The sequence below is a fragment of the Coregonus clupeaformis genome, chromosome 25, assembly GCF_020615455.1.
Source record: "Coregonus clupeaformis isolate EN_2021a chromosome 25, ASM2061545v1, whole genome shotgun sequence".
NCBI lineage: Eukaryota > Metazoa > Chordata > Actinopteri > Salmoniformes > Salmonidae > Coregonus > Coregonus clupeaformis.
Window position 1 is genome coordinate 17,281,202 of NC_059216.1, and position 16,330 is coordinate 17,297,531.

The 16,330-nt window shown below is 46.5% G+C and overlaps 1 protein-coding gene across 3 annotated transcripts in view; it reads left to right on the forward strand.

Moving 5' to 3' along the window:
- Positions 1–16,330, forward strand: part of LOC121539159 (AT-rich interactive domain-containing protein 1B) — a 280,445-nt gene that overhangs the window by 151,259 nt on the left and 112,856 nt on the right. The gene's annotated exons all lie outside the window — the stretch shown is intronic.

Below are 16,330 nucleotides of genomic sequence, written 5' to 3' on the forward strand. Positions count from 1 at the left end.
AGAGAGACATCTATCTCTCTGCTCAATAGACAGAGAGAGAGAGAGAGAGACAGAGAGAGAGAGAGAGAGAGAGAGAGAGAGAGAGAGAGAGAGAGAGAGGGTGAGGGTGGGTTTCATGTGTGTGTCTGTGTGCATCTGTGTTAGTGTTCACATTATACCGTATACAGTGTTACCAATAGTCTAATGCTTCTGTGATTCCTAGATACTGTCTGTGTGTCGTGTGAACAGGATCATTACCTCCTCTGTATGAAAGTGGGAAATCTACTGTGAATCTCAAAGGCCCCATAATGGTCCTCCACTTATTCAACATCACAGAACATAATCTAATAACTACTACTAGGGCAATCCACCAAACACGGTTTTCAATAATGTAATTACACAAAATGATTACAGCAGTAGATCTTATTTAAAATTAATGAAGTAATGGTTTTATTTTTATATAAATAATATATAATCTGTGTGCCCTGCATCTCTACGCAGCCTTAGAGGTGCAATGTGCAGAAATCGCTCCACCATTTCCTGGTTGCTAATATTTGAATGGTTCGCCTAATTTCAGTTTATGTGACAAAACAAGCAATGTAGAGAATCATTGAACCATCTAAACTGCTGTGAAATATATTTTCAATAACCAGAAATATTGAATTTTCAGCTGTTTGAAGCTGGTGTACAAAACCGAACGTAAAAGATGCAAAAACTAAACTTAAGAATGGGAAGCATAGATATAGCGCACATCTACCTCTTCTTAGACTTGCTTTCAATGAGAATGACAGATCTATAACACTTTACTATGTGGATTTGGCTGGGTCACCAAAAAAGTTACATATTGCAGCTTTCAATGTGTAATTACAGTGAAGTCACATTGTTAATTGCACCCTATTAATGTCTCCTCTCCTCTCTCTCTCCTTTCTTATGTGGCCCTGGGTTCTGTCCTTCCTTGGGTTCAACTCTACATAGGTAAGTGCTTTATACAGTATTGTTCTTCACATGAAGTGTCACAATATTGCATGGGGATATTGTATTTGTCACTTGCGCCGAATACAACGGGTGTAGACTTAAATGTGAAATGCTTACGAGCCCTTTCCTTTTTTAAACAATACAAAACAGAGTCAATGCTCTGGTACCTTTTGCTGGACGGTAGCAGAGTGAACAGTCTATGGCTTGGGTGGCTGGAGTCTTTAGCAATTTTCGGGCCTTTCTCTGACACCACCTGGTATAGAGATCCTGGATGGCAGGAAGCTCGGCCCCAGTGATGTACTGGGCTGTCCGCACCATCCTCTGTTGCGCTTTGCGGTCGACGGTGGTGAATTTGCCATACCAAGCGGTGATGCAGCCAGTCCAAATGCTCTCGATGGTGCAGCTGTAGAACTCAACTTCTTGGTCTTACTAACATTGAGGGATAGGTTGTTGTCCTGGCACCACACTGACCAGCCTTTCAAAGCACTTCATAATTACAGATGTGAGTGCTAAAGGACGATAGTCATTTAGGCAGGTTACCTTGGAGTTCTTGGGAACAGGGACAATAGTGGTCAGCTTGAAACATGTTGGGATTACAGACTGGGACAAGTAGAGATTGAAAATGTCAGTGAAGACACCAGCTGGTCTGCACATGCTTTGAGAACGTGCCCTGGTATTCCGTCCAGCCCGGCCGCCTTGCGAGTGTTAACCTGTTTAAAAGTTTTACTCACATCGACCACGGAGAGCGAGATCACACAGTCATCCGGAACAACAGGGCCTTTCACGCAAGACTCGGTGTTGTATTCCTCGAAGCAATGATAAAAGGCATTTAGCTCGTTCGGGAGTTAGCCCAGCGCGGATATTGCCTGAAATCCATGGTTTTTGGTTTGGAACCTGTGTGCGTGAGAATTAGAGTAAAGAGGTAAAAATAGAGAAAAGAGCAAGAGAGAGAATAGCGAGAGAGAGAATCATCCTTCCACCTCCTCAGTGTGTGACTGAAGGTTTCTGTGATAGTACTGAGCCAGTGAAGAATGTCTTTGAGATGAATTGGGTTCCATTTCCCGTTCAGTGTGTCCCTCTGAGAGCGCCATACAGGCCTTATCTGCCTGCAGTGGATGGGCACCACAATAGTGAGAGTACACGCACGTACGCACATACGCACGCACACACGCACACACACACACACACTTCCTTGGAGCAGCTGTGAATGTAGCCCACCTCAGAGAGAGTGAGTGGTCAATATCTACAGCTCTACTCTGCTGTGTGTTTCTGCCCTTGAATGGCTTTTCAAGGTTTGTAGACTTGACAGTGAAAGTGTGCTCCTAAATTGCAACTAGAAAGCTGTCATGTGAATTTCTATCTCTAATTCGACCTAAGCTTGAATCATTACCAGAGGTTGTAATGCTCTGGTTTTAATCATCAATGATTCAAGGTCCACAATCCACAAGTAATTATCGGTAAATTTATTCATGGAGAGCTCTGCTCAAAAACACAAATATCCTGTTTTTTATACTCCTTGACAAACAAAGACACTATGCTCCTCCCACCTTTCTTAAACAGTTCCCGCCTTCCCCCTTGAATGGTTAGTAACGCCCCCTCTGTTAGTGGGTTGACACTACATGATAATTCTAACATTTATACTGTGTTTGGGGTGAAATTCTTTAGTCATTATTCTTAAAATCCAAATTAATCTAACAAAAGCACATATGTAGCTGTGAATGTGCCACCACACACACACACAGCATATGTTTTAACCCCTCCCGTAGATATTTCCCTTTGTCCAACACTGTCAATACTACACTGGGAATACTACACTGGGAATACTACACTGTCAATACTACACTGTCAATACTACACTGTCAATACTACACTGGGAATACTTTTAACCATTTCCTGAATTGTCTCTATCCCTATTTTTACCTCTCAGTCTCTGGTTCATTTCCCCAGGTGGGCCGGAGAGGAGAGGAGAGGAGAAGAGAGGAGAGGAGATGTTTGGTGGCCTTTCTCACTGGCAGGGTCTCTGGTTTAGGAGGAGAATCAGTCACAGTTACATATATTGGATTAGAGGACAATCGAAACTGAATTGGGTTTGTCCTCCCTCCCTCCTTTCCTCTCATCCTTCGCTCATTTTCTCCTGGGGTATAGGAGTAGAAGGGAGGGATGATATTCTTCCTTTTGCTTTGAGCGTTTTTCTCCATCACACCGTTTCCTCATCTCTGTGTCCTCTGCCGGTCCCTGGGAGCCTGGGGGCGGGCACAAGGCATGAGGGAATCCCTCTATTGGCTGGGTGTTGGCGACTGTCGGGTGAGACAGTGAATGAGGTTCATGATCCACAGTGCAACTCTAACTGCCTACAATTTTCTCCAGTCTTTTGTCGATCTAGGGTTCCCAGTGTGGTGCGTTATCCTGGGGGTCCGGGGTGTCTCTCAGGAGGGAGACAGATGAATGTCGGCCCCTCACCTCTGATCAGATTAGGGGGTCACAGAGAGTCCTTGTGGACTTGTCACCCTGTAAGTCATGTGAATCCTTCCCCCTCAGTCAGTCTCATTCAGCCCATTAGATAACATTGAGTTCCCAGTCAGTCATTCTCAGTGAGCCCAGTGTGAGGGTAATCCCTCTACTCACTGAGCAGTGACCATACATATCCATGACTACAGTATGTCTCTGCTCTACAGCCCTACACTGTACAGCTGTTAGCCTCTTTCTTTCGCTTTCTCTCTCTCTCTCTCTCTCTCTGTCGCTCTCTCTCTTTCACTTTCTCTCACTCTCTGTCTCTCTCTCTTTCACTTTCTCTCTCTCTTTCTCTGTCTCTCTCTTTCACGTTCTCTCTCTCTCTGTCTCTCTCTCTCTTTCACTTTCTCTCTTTGTCTTTCTCTCTCTCGCTCTCTCTCTCTTTCACTTTCTCTCTGTGTCTTTCTCTCTCTCGCTCTCTCTCTCTTTCACTTTCTCTCTGTCTCTCTCTTTATTTCTCACTCTCTCTCTTCCACTTTCTCTACACTGTATATCTTTCTTTCTTTCGCTTGCTCTCTTGCTATCATTTTCTCTCTGTCTCACTCTCTCTCTCTCTCTAATTGACATATCTTCACTTTTCCTTCATGTTTTTCTTGACTAATTTGATTCATATATCTTCTGACTTGTCTGACATAGTTATCCTGACATCTTTAATGTGTTTGAGATATTTGGACTCCTACACAGCGGTCATGGTCTTAGCCCTGAAGTTCTATATGTCACAAATTGACATATTTATTTTACCTTTTCCCCTTCAGAAATGTGTTCCTTCTCTTAGTAGGGAGCTATTTCTGGTTTATGAGGAGCCAGGCATTAGTGTTTATATTAGTGTTGGTGTGTATATGTGTGGAATTTGTTTTGGTGAATGTGTATGTATGAACAACAAGTGCAATTGAAGACAGAGAGAGAGATTCCCCCATTACTCCCTTGCTCATTGATCAGCGGAGGAGAGGAGAGGAGAGGAGAGAGATAATGATATGGGCATGATTATGGGTTTTGAAAATCAACATCAAAGATAATGAAAGTCTTGGAGACGTCCCAAAACTCTCCAGTGCTTTCCATAACTGATCCCCTTCTCTTCTCTTCATTTCTTCATCTCTCTCTCCTCTTTTTCATTCCAGATAGCCCTCCAAATAAACATTTATTCCCCAAACACGTTCCTTTTGCGTCAGCATTGAAAGGCTAATACATTATTTTAAGATTACCCCAACAAAGCTATTTTCAACCTTAAAGCAGAGCAGAACTACAGTTGAAGTCGGAAGTTTACATACACTTAGGTTGGAGTCATTAAAACTAGTTTTTCAACCACTCCACAAATTTCTTGTTAACAAACTATTGCATGACACAAGTAATTTTTCTAACAATTGTTTACAGACAGATTATTTCACTTATAATTCACTGTATCACAATTCCAGTGGGTCAGAAGTTTACATACACTAAGTTGACTGTGCCATTTAAACAGCTTGGAAAATTCCAGAAAATGATGTCATGTCTTCAGAAGCTTCTGATAGGCTAATTGACATCATTTGAGTCAATTGAGGTGTACCTGTGGATGTATTTCAAGGCCTACCTTCAAACTCAGTGCCTCTTTGCTTGACATCATGGGAAAATGAAAAGAAATCTGGTTCATCCTTGGGAGCAATTTCCAAACGCCTGAAGGTACCACGTTCATCTGTACAAACAATAGTACGCAAGTATAAACACCATGGGACCACGCAGCTGTCATACCGCTCAGGAAGGAGACGCGTTCTGTCTCCTAGAGATGAACGTACTTTGCTGCGAAAAGTGCAACTCAATCCCAGAACAACAGCAAAGGACCTTGTGAAGATGCTGGAGGAAACCGGTACAAAATTATCTATATCCACAGTAAAACGAGTCCTATATCAACACAACCTGAAAGGCCGCTCAGCAAGGAAGAAGCCACTGCTCCAAAACCGCCATAAAAAAGCCAGACTATGCTTTGCAACTGCACTTGGGGACAAAGATCGTACTTTTTGGAGAAATGTCCTCTGGTCTGATGAAACAAAAATAGAACTGTTTGGCCATAATGACCATCGTTATGTTTAGAGGAAAAAGGGGGTGCTTGCAAGCCGAAGAACACCATCCCAACCGTGAAGCACGGGGGTGGCAGCATCATGTAGTGGGGGTGCTTTGCTGCAGGAGGGACTGGTGCACTTCACAAAATAGATGGCATCATGAGGAAGGAAAATTATGTGGATATATTATTGCTGTCCCCAGTCCGCCTGGCCTTGCTGCTATTCCAGTTTCAACTGTTCTGCCTGCGGCTACGAAACCCCTACCTGTCCCAGACCTGCTGTTTTCAACTCTAAATGATCGGCTATGAAAAGCCAACTGAGAGACCTGAGCCCTAGGACCATACGTCGGGACTACCGGCCGTGGTGACTCCTTGCTGTCCCCAGTCCGCCTGGCCTTGCTGCTATTCCAGTTTAAACTGTTCTGCCTGCGGTTATGGAACCCCCTACCTGTCCCAGACCTGCTGTTTTAAACTCTAATGATCGGCTATGAAAAGCCAACTGAGATTTATTCCTGATTATTATTTGACCATGCTTGTCACTTATGAACATTTTTGAACATCTTGGCATGGTTCTGTTATAATCTCCACCCGGCACAGCCAGAAGAGGACTGGCCACCCCTCATAGCCTGGTTCCTCTCTAGGTTTCTTCCTAGGTTTTGCCTTTCTAGGGAGTTTTTCCTAGCCACCGTGCTTCTACACCTGCATTACTAGCTGTTTGGGGTTTTAGGCTGGGTTTCTGTACAGCACTTCGAGATATTAGCTGATGTAAGAAGGGCTATATAAAATAAAATTGATATATTGAAGCAACATCTCAAGACATCAGTCAGGAAGTTAAAGCTTGGTCGCAAATGGGTCTTCCAAATGGACAACGACCCCAAGCATACTTCCAAAGTTGTGGCAAAATGGCTTAAGGACAACAAAGTCAAGGTATTGGAGTGGCCATCACAAAGCCCTGACCTCAATCCTATACAAAATTTGAGGGCAGAACTGAAAAAGCGTGTGCGAGCAAGGAGGCCTACAAACCTGACTCAGTTACACCAGCTCTGTCAGGAGGAATGGGCCAAAATTCACCCAACTTATTGTGGGAAGCTTGTGGAAGGCTACTCGAAACGTTTGACCCAAGTTAAACAATTTAAAGGCAATGCTACCAAATACTAATTGAGTGTATGTACACTTCTGACCCACTGGGAATGTGATGAAATAAACAAAAGCTGAAATAAATCATTCTCTCTACTATTATTCTGACATTTCATTCTTAAAATAAAGTGGTGATCCTAACTGACCTAAGACAGATAATTTTTACTAGGATTAAATGTCAGGAATTGTGAAAAACTGAGTTTGAATGTATTTGGCTAAGGTGTATGTCAGCGTCTGTGTGCAGTGGGGAAACGGAATCAGGCGCAGGACACAGAACTGAGAATAAATGGCTTTACTCGCCTCCAAGTAAATATTAGCAAACCCTCCACGCAGGGAAGAGCAAAAACAACAGCTCAACAGACGACGTAACAAACAACAATCACGCACACACCCAGGAGGGAAAACAGAGGTAATATAGGGAAACTAATAAGCCTAATGAGTAACAGGTGTGAACAATAAAGACAGAACTAGTGAGACACAGAAACATAGATCAGTGGCAGCTAGTACTCCGGTGATGACGACCGCTGAAGCCTGCCCAAACGAGGAGGAGGGGCAGCCTCGGCCGTATCCGTGACAGTACCCCCCTGACGTCGACACCGGCCTCGGGGACGGCCAGGAGGACGCGGAGCAGGGCGAGTCGGGTGACGACAATGGAACTCCTTTAACAAGGAGGGATCGAGGATGTCCCTCCTGGGAACCCAGCTCCGTTCCTCCGGACCGTACCCCTCCCACTCCACGAGATACTGCAGGCCTCCAACCCAACGCCTCGAATCCATGATGGAACGGACCGAGTACGCCGGTGCCCCCTCAATGTCCAATGGGGGTGGAGGAACCTCCCGCACCTCGGACTCCTGGAGCGGACCAGCTACCACCGGCCTGAGGAGAGACACATGGAACGAGGGGTTAATATGGTAATCAGGGGGGAGCTGTAACCTATAACAAACCTTGTTCAACCTCCTCAGGACTTTAAAGGGCCCCACAAACCGCCGACCCAGCTTCCGGCAGGGCAGGCGAAGGGGCAGGTTTCGGGTCGAGAGCCAGACCCGGTCCCCCGGTGCATAAACTGGAGTCTCACTGCGGTGGCGGTCGGCACTCGCCTTCTGTCTCCTAATCGCCCTTTGCAGGTGTACATGGGCAGCGTTCCATGTCTCCTCCGAGCGCCGAAACCATTCATCCACCGCAGGAGCCTCGATCTGGCTCTGATGCCACGGTGCCAGGACCGGCTGGTAACCTAGTACACACTGAAAGGGAGACAGGTCAGTGGAGGAGTGGCGGAGGGAATTTTGTGCCATCTCTGCCCAGGGGATGTAAACTGACCAATCCCCCTGCCGTTCCTGGCAATACGACCTCAGAAACCTACCCACATCCTGGTTTACTCTTTCCACCTGCCCATTACTCTCGGGGTGAAAACCTGAGGTCAGGCTGACCGAGACCCCCAGATGGTCCATAAACGCCTTCCAGACCCTCGATGTGAACTGGGGACCCCGATCAGACACTATATCCTCAGGCACCCCGTAGTGCCGGAAGACGTGTGTAAACAGGGCCTCTGCGGTCTGTAGGGCAGTAGGGAGACCGGGCAAAGGAATGAGACGACAGGACTTAGAAAACCGATCCACAACGACCAGGATCGTGGTGTTACCCTGTGACGGAGGAAGATCTGTAACAAAGTCCACCGATAGGTGTGACCACGGCCGCTGTGGAACGGGGAGAGGTTGTAATTTACCTCTGGGCAGGTGTCTAGGTGCCTTGCACTGAGCGCACACCGAACAGGAAGAAACATAAACCCTCACATCCTGAGCTAAGGTGGGCCACCAGTACTTCCCACTAAGACAGCGCACTGTCCGACCAATGCCAGGATGGCCAGAAGAAGGTGACGTGTGAGCCCAATAAATCAAACGATCGCGAACCTCGGACAGAACGTACGCACAACCCACTGGACACTGGGGGGGAGTGGGCTCCGTGCGTAACGCCCGCTCGATGTCCGCGTCAACCTCCCATACCACCGGTGCCACCAGACAAGAAGCCGGAAGTATGGGAGTAGGCTCCCTGGTCCGATCCTCTGAGTCGTATAGCCGGGACAGAGCGTCTGCCTTAGCATTCTGGGAACCTGGTCTATACGATAGGGTGAACACAAAACGCGTGAAAAACATGGCCCACCTTGCCTGACGAGAATTCAGTCTCCTCGCTGCCCGAATGTACTCCAGATTGCGGTGGTCAGTCAAAATGAGAAAAGGGTGTTTAGCCCCCTCAAGCCAATGTCTCCACACCTTAAGAGCTTTCACAACAGCTAACAGCTCCCGATCCCCCACGTCGTAGTTTTGCTCCGCCGGGCTGAGCTTCTTCGAGAAGAAAGCACAGGGGCGGAGTTTGGGAGGCGTACTCGAGCGCTGAGACAGTACAGCTCCTATCCCCGCTTCGGACGTTTCCACCTCGACTATGAATTGCAAGGAAGGATCCGGATGAGCCAGCACGGGAGCCGTGGTGAACAGCGCCTTCAGCTGACCAAAAGCCCTGTTCGCCTCCGCTGACCACTGCAGGCGCACCGAACCACCCTTTAGCAAAGAGGTTATGGGAGCTGCTACCTGGCCAAAGCCCCGGATAAATCTCCGGTAGTAGTTGGCAAAACCCAAAAATCGCTGCACCTCCTTTAACGTGGTAGGAGTCGGCCAATTACGCACGGCTGAAATGCTGTCACACTCCATCTCAACCCCTGACTCTGACAAGCGGTATCCTAAGAAGGAGACGGACTGTTTGAAGAACAGACATTTCTCAGCCTTAATGTACAGGTCATGCTCCAACAGTCTACCAAGCACCTTGCGCACCAGGGACACATGCTCGTCGCATGTGGCGGAGTATATGAGAATATCATCTATATACACCACTACACCCTGTCCGTGCAGGTCCCTGAAAATCTCATCGACAAAGGATTGAAAGACTGAGGGAGCATTCATCAACCCGTACGGCATGACGAGGTACTCATAGTGACCAGAGGTGGTACTAAATGCCGTCTTCCACTCGTCCCCCTCCCGGATACGGATCAGATTGTACGCGCTCCTGAGGTCCAATTTTGTGAAGAAGCGTGCCCCGTGCAATTACTCCGTCATACTAGCAATGAGAGGAAGAGGGTAGCTGTATTTTACGGTTATCTGACCTCGATAGTCAATGCACGGGCGTAAACCTCCATCCTTTTTCCTCACAAAAAAGAAACTTGAGGAGGCAGGGGAAGTGGATGGCCGAATGTATCCCTGTCCCAGAGATTCGGTGACATATGTCTCCATAGCCACCATCTTCTCCTGTGACAGAGGATACACGTGACTCCTGGGAAGTGCAGCACCCTCACGGAGATCTATCGCACAATCCCCTCGTCGATGGGGTGGTAATTGAGTCGCCTTCCTTTTACAGAAGGCGAGAGCCAAATCAGCATATTCTGAGGGAATGTGCATTGGGGAGACATGGTTTGGACTCTCCACCGTGGTTGCCCCTACGGAAACACCTACACACCTTCCTGAGCACTGAGGTGACCATCCCTTAAGAGCCCTCTGTTGCCACGAAATACTGGGGTCATGGGTGGCTAGCCAGGGAAGGCCCAGCACCACGGGAAACGCAGGAGTATCAATAAGGAAGAGACTAATTCTCTCTTCATGACCCCCCTGTGTCTCCATCCGAAGTGGAGCTGTGACCTCCCTAACCATACCTGACCCTAATGGGCGACTATCTAGGGCACGTATGGGGAAGGGCACATCTAACGGCAATATAGGAATCCCTAATCTATGCGCAACCAATCTATCCATGAAATTCCCAGCTGCGCCGGAATCTACGAGCGCCCTATGCTGGGAATGTGGGGAAAACTCAGGGAAAATAACATTAATCATCATGTGAGCAACAGGGAGCTATGGGTGAGTTGGGTGCCTACTCACCTGGGATGATTCCCCAGAACCCTGCCTGCTGCCTCGATTCCATGAGGGTCTTCTCCTGCACCGGCCCGCAGTGTGTCCTCTGCGGCCACAGTTGGTGCAGGAGACCACCCCCTTGCTCGGTCTCTCCGCATCAGCAGTTCCAAGCTCCATAGGTGTGGACTCAGAAGTGCTGGGGGATGGACTGGACGGACCCTGATCTGGACGTCCGCGGGTAGCCAACAGGTTATCCAGCCGGATCGATAAATCTACCAGCTGGTCCAGGTTAAGATTAGTGTCCCTGCAGGCCAGCTCCCGACGAACGTCCTCCCGTAGACTGCATCGGTAGTGATCAATCAGGGCCCTCTCGTTCCATCCCGCGCTGGCTGCCAGTGTCCTGAAATCCAGGGCGAATTCCTGTGCGCTCCTCCTTCCCTGGCTGAGGTGAAACAGACGCTCCCCCGCCGCTCTCCCCTCAGGCGGATGATCGAATACTGCCCGGAAACGGCGGGTAAAATCCTCATAACGAACGGACTCAGCGTCTATTCCACCCCACTCCGCGTTGGCCCATTCCAGGGCTCTGGCCGACAGACAGGAGATGAGGGCGGACACGCTCTCGTATCCTGAGGGAGCTGGGTGGATGGTTGCCAGGTAAAGTTCCACCTGGAGCAGGAAACCCTTACACCCGGCAGCTGTCCCATCGTATTCCCTCGGGAGCGAGAGCCGAAGACCACTGGACCCAGGGTTTGAGGATCTGGATGGAAGAGAAATCGGCGAAGGAGGAGGTGTAGAAAACCCAACTCTCTCCCATCGATCCATGGTGTGGATCACTTGATCCAGAGCCGAACCTAGTCTCTGCAGCATGGTCGCGTGCTGGTGGATGCGTTCCTCCACCGAAGCGCTGGGATCGGGCGTGCCTGCTGACTCCATAACGGGTGCGTGATTCTGTCAGCGTCTGGGTGCAGTGGGGAAACGGAATCAGGCGCAGGACACAGAACTGAGAATAAATGGCTTTACTCGCCTCCAAGTAAATATTAGCAAACCCTCCACGCAGGGAAGAGCAAAAACAACAGCTCAACAGACAACGTAACAAACAACAATCACGCACACACTCAGGAGGGAAAACAGAGGTAATATAGGGAAACTAATAAGCCTAATGAGTAACAGGTGTGAACAATAAAGACAGAACTAGTGAGACACAGAAACATCGATTGGTGGCAGCTAGTACTCCGGTGATGACGACCGCCGAAGCCTGCCCGAACGAGGAGGAGGGGCAGCCTCGGCCGTATCCGTGACAGTGGTTGTAAACTTCAGACTTCAACTGTATGTTTATAATTCAGTACTGTCCATGGGGATTTCAAAAACTCCCACATGAAATATATATAGTATCTCAGCTACTAAATTAATTCATGTGTGTTTATAATGTTATTGTAAATGTATTTATTCTACTTACGGCATCAACTATTCTTATTTATAGATTTTTTAAATTCATATTAGATATGTGCTTTGAAACGTCCAGAAACTATATAATGGTCATAAAGAAAAGTTTTATTATTGCTCTCCAACTCCTCTCTGTGTAGGCATGTCACACAGATGAGTGTTGGGGAAAGGTCATGCACAGGGTTGATGTACAACTCTGTGTGTAAGTCTGTATGTAATGGAGAGTTTATTTCACAGTAAATTCACCAGGGTGTGTACTGTTGTGTGTGTCTTTGTGTCCGTTTGTGTGTGCATCTCTAGGCCTGTGATGGGTGTGTGTGTTTTTCTGGATGCCCATGCGTGTGTATGTGTGTGTGTGTGTGTGTGTGTGTGTGTGTGTGTGTGTGTGTGTGTGTGTGTGTGTGTCCTCAGAGCAGGGGGCTCAGTGAAAACATATCTGTTGTAATGAAGCTGGGAGCGGGGTCCTAGTCCCCATATCCATCTTGTCAGCCGCAGTAATAATCTGATACATCATTACTGTCCCGGCCTACACAGGACCTCCACAGCACACGCTCAGCCCAGGCTCCACTCAATGGCTTTTTAAGAGGGCCCGTCCTTGAGTGCTCTGATGTGGAGCGCACTCCTCGCCGCGACATGCCGCTGCGCTGCGAGGAGAATTCATAAACGACTGCAGCCTCAAACGGCGTGGCCCAGGGAGGGCAAACAGGAAAGCCTCTCCTCCATCTCTGTCTCTCTCTCTGCCTCCTCCTCTCATCCTTCCTCGCCAACACCCTCTTCTTTTTCTCTTATTCTATCGCTCCCTCTCTCTCACTTCCCCTCCTCAGGCTGGGGTGGGTCAGTGCTGAGACAGAGGGTCTGTGTTAGCTCACCTGTCTGTCTGTCTGTCTGTCTGTCTGTTTGTCTCCTGCTGGGGCAGAGTGTGCAGTTGTAGTACTCGAGACCGATTTCGAGACCACATATTGATTGTCTCTGTCTTTTCTCGGTGTCGGATACATTTGTACTTGGTCTTGACTCGGTCTCGGACAGTGAGTTCTCATAATTTCTTCCTGAGACCAGCCGTGACCAGCGGAGTAAAAAACTCATCATTATCAGCTTTCATTCAGCCAATATAGTAGTAGAGAGAATGCTTTTTTTCAGCTTTTCTTTCTTTCATCACATTCCCAGTGGGTCAGAAGTTTACGTACACTCAATTAGTATTTGGTAGCATTGCCTTGATTGATTTGCACTTTTCGCACCAAAGTACGTTCATCTCTAGGAGACAGAACGCGTCTCCTTCCTGAGCGGTATGACGGCTGCGTGGTCCCATGGTGTTTATACTTGCGTACTATTGTTTATACAGATGCACGTGGTACCTTCAGGCGTTTGGAAATTGCTTCCAAGGATGAACCAGACTTGTGGAGGTCTACAATTTATTTTTATTTTTTCCATGATGTCAAGCAAAGAGGCACTGAGTTTGAAGGTAGGCCTTGACATCATTTTCTGGAATTTTCCAAGCTGTTTAAAGGCACAGTCAACTTAGTGTATGTAAACTTCTGACCCACTGGAATTGTGATACAGTGAATTATAAGTGGAATAATCTGTCTGTAAACAATTGTTGGAAAAATTACTTGTGTCATGCACAAAGTAGATGTCCTAACCGACTTGCCAAAACTATAGTTTGTTAACAAGAAATTTGTGGAGTGGTTGGAAAACGAGTTTTAATGACTCCAGCCTAAGTGTATGTAAACTTCCGACTTCAACTGTACGTAGTACAATAGAGAAATCGTGCACAAAGTAGCCTAAGCAATCGCAAAGCACGTGAAATGTATTAACATGTCCACCGCACACATAGCCTGGTTTCAGCAGAATATCATCTGCAGGCAGCAAGAGTGTGCAGCTCTCAACTGGTTTTGGCATGGAGCAGCTCACAGAAGAATGACATCGGTAGTGGGTAGGGTAGGAAAGACGTTTCAATTTATGATATCTACCAGTAAATGCTAACTAAGGCAACAATGGGTATGCAAACCAGGTATTGAAAAAGTCCGAAATGTTGGTTAGTAAGCTATTTGTGATGCACAATTGTGATTATGCACTGTTTGCATCAGGGGCGTAGACATGGATGGGCCTGGGTGGACAGAGGCCCACTGACTGGGGAGCCAGGCCCTGACAAGCCCACCTCATCAGATTGATGTGGTTTAAGCATTGTTGTGGACTTAGACCAAATCAAATCACATTTTATTTGTCACATACACGTGTTTATCAGATGTTATTGTGGGTGTAGCGAAATGCTTGTGCTTCTAGCTCCAAATATTAGTATTTTTTTCTATTTTTAAAAAGGTGTGATTTTGAGAGTGAAAATCTGAAAAATCTATAGGGAAACATAGGATTTTTCACACAGGGCGCCTTTCCTTTGCAGGGCGGGCCATTTGGGAACTTTTGGCAAAATTAGAGTATACCCACTTCTCCAGGCGCCACTACACCACTGCATAGGGCTGATGGAAAGACAGCAGTCATACACAGCATGATGTTAAAGGATAAGCAGTCCATAAATTCAGACATAATAAGCCAGTAGGTCCCAATCATAAGAATACAAAAACACAACCATTAAGCATTTCCCAATCGAAATGTACAACTATTACTTCCCATTGCAAAAAACAATTCACCTTTAGCACACAAAGTAACCGGTGACCTAAAGATGAAAGTGGAACTGACAGTGTTTTAACTACTTTGCAGATATGAAACAAACAAACAATCATAAAATCAGTCAAAAATATCTAATTCCCAGTTTATGCTACAAAACCAACTTTATAAGAGGTTTTAAAAATAGGTTATATTTGACTCAAAGTTCCATGATGTACACTAAGGCATTGTTGGCAGAATAGATGGATGTAGTTCAATGCATGATTAATATAATTCACCAATACATTTCTTGGTAGTCCCAAAAATATTGCTATCAGGTTGTAAATCACAGCTGGCCTGGTACATTGTTTGCTGCCTCCATTTGGGATGCACTGTTTCAGTTTCAATGACTCAATATTCTGGACAAAAACGGACGAATGTAACTAAGGCTGGGAATGTCAATATAATCAAACTAGCAAGTGCAATGATCACAACTCAGTCATAACGTGGCTTAAAGGCTAGCATAACTATTTATATAGCAAGCTAAAAACACGGAACCTAACGTTAGCTAGCTAGCTACCTAGCTAGCTGCTAGGAGGATTTCATGTCATGCCATTGGAGGACTGGGTGAGTGACTGACTTTTTCCCCTCATATCGTTTTTCGGTGGCTATACACAGCCAGAGATGCAGGCGTCATTTGGTTAGCTAGAGAGAACTTGAATGACTGTTATCCAGTTAGCATATCTCTTGCGTTCGCAAATTCACTCTGGCTCTCATCTGAGTGTGCCAGAGTGCAAAACAACACCCGCTGAATATGACCAGTTGGCTTGATTGCTTGGTTGGTACAAGTATGCATTGGCAGGCAAGCTGCAGAAGGTGGAGGAAGCTACAATTCCCCATCGTTTATCAGTGCAATTTTGACGGCCAACTAGCTGAAAAAGTTTGAGAGGGTTTATCTAATGTTCCTTCGTTAGATTTTAGCTCATCTTGCTCTGGCTAGCATTAGTTGTTGATCTTGTTGTTGATGGGCATCACTGAGGGAGAGAGAGCCTACCTTTTCATGGTTGTTTGATCAATAGGACTGTAAAGTTCCCAAATGTAAGAGGACTCCCGTGGTGTTTACATATTTGCAGAAATCCATTCAGGTGTATTTTGTGGCTTTTGGCGAATGCATTCTAATGATCTATAGTCGCGCTGTTGCAACTGCCTGTAAACAACAGTCCAGTACAAAGTTAATGATGGCAGACCCGTGTGGCAAATGGCTTATTTTTATAAAGGCCTACTGTAGCTCTGATTGGCTATAGCGCACCGGTCTGTGTGGACTCCGGTCCTGGACAAGACAGATGGTTTTATTTGGTTTTATTTACTGCAGTGTCTATTAATTGTCAGAACGCAGGCCGCTTTCCTACTCTATATTACTATAGAATTTTCACAAATGCCTTGGTATACGTAATTCCCAAACATTCTAAGACTTTATGAAAATGTGAAAATGACCATATCTATGTGGTCCCTTTTCAGATTTTTATTTTATTTAACTTTCTGGGGGTGTATGTGAAGAAATTTGAATAAGATTTCATGTTGCCAAAATGTGTTCAGTTCCACTTTAAATGCAACAATGTTTCACACACATGCACTACATGACCAAAGGTATGTGGACACCTGCCCATCGAACATCTCATTCCAAAATCATGGGCATTAATATGGAGTTGGTCCCCCCTTTGCTGCTATAACAGCCTCCACTCTTCTGGGAAGGCTTTCCACTAGA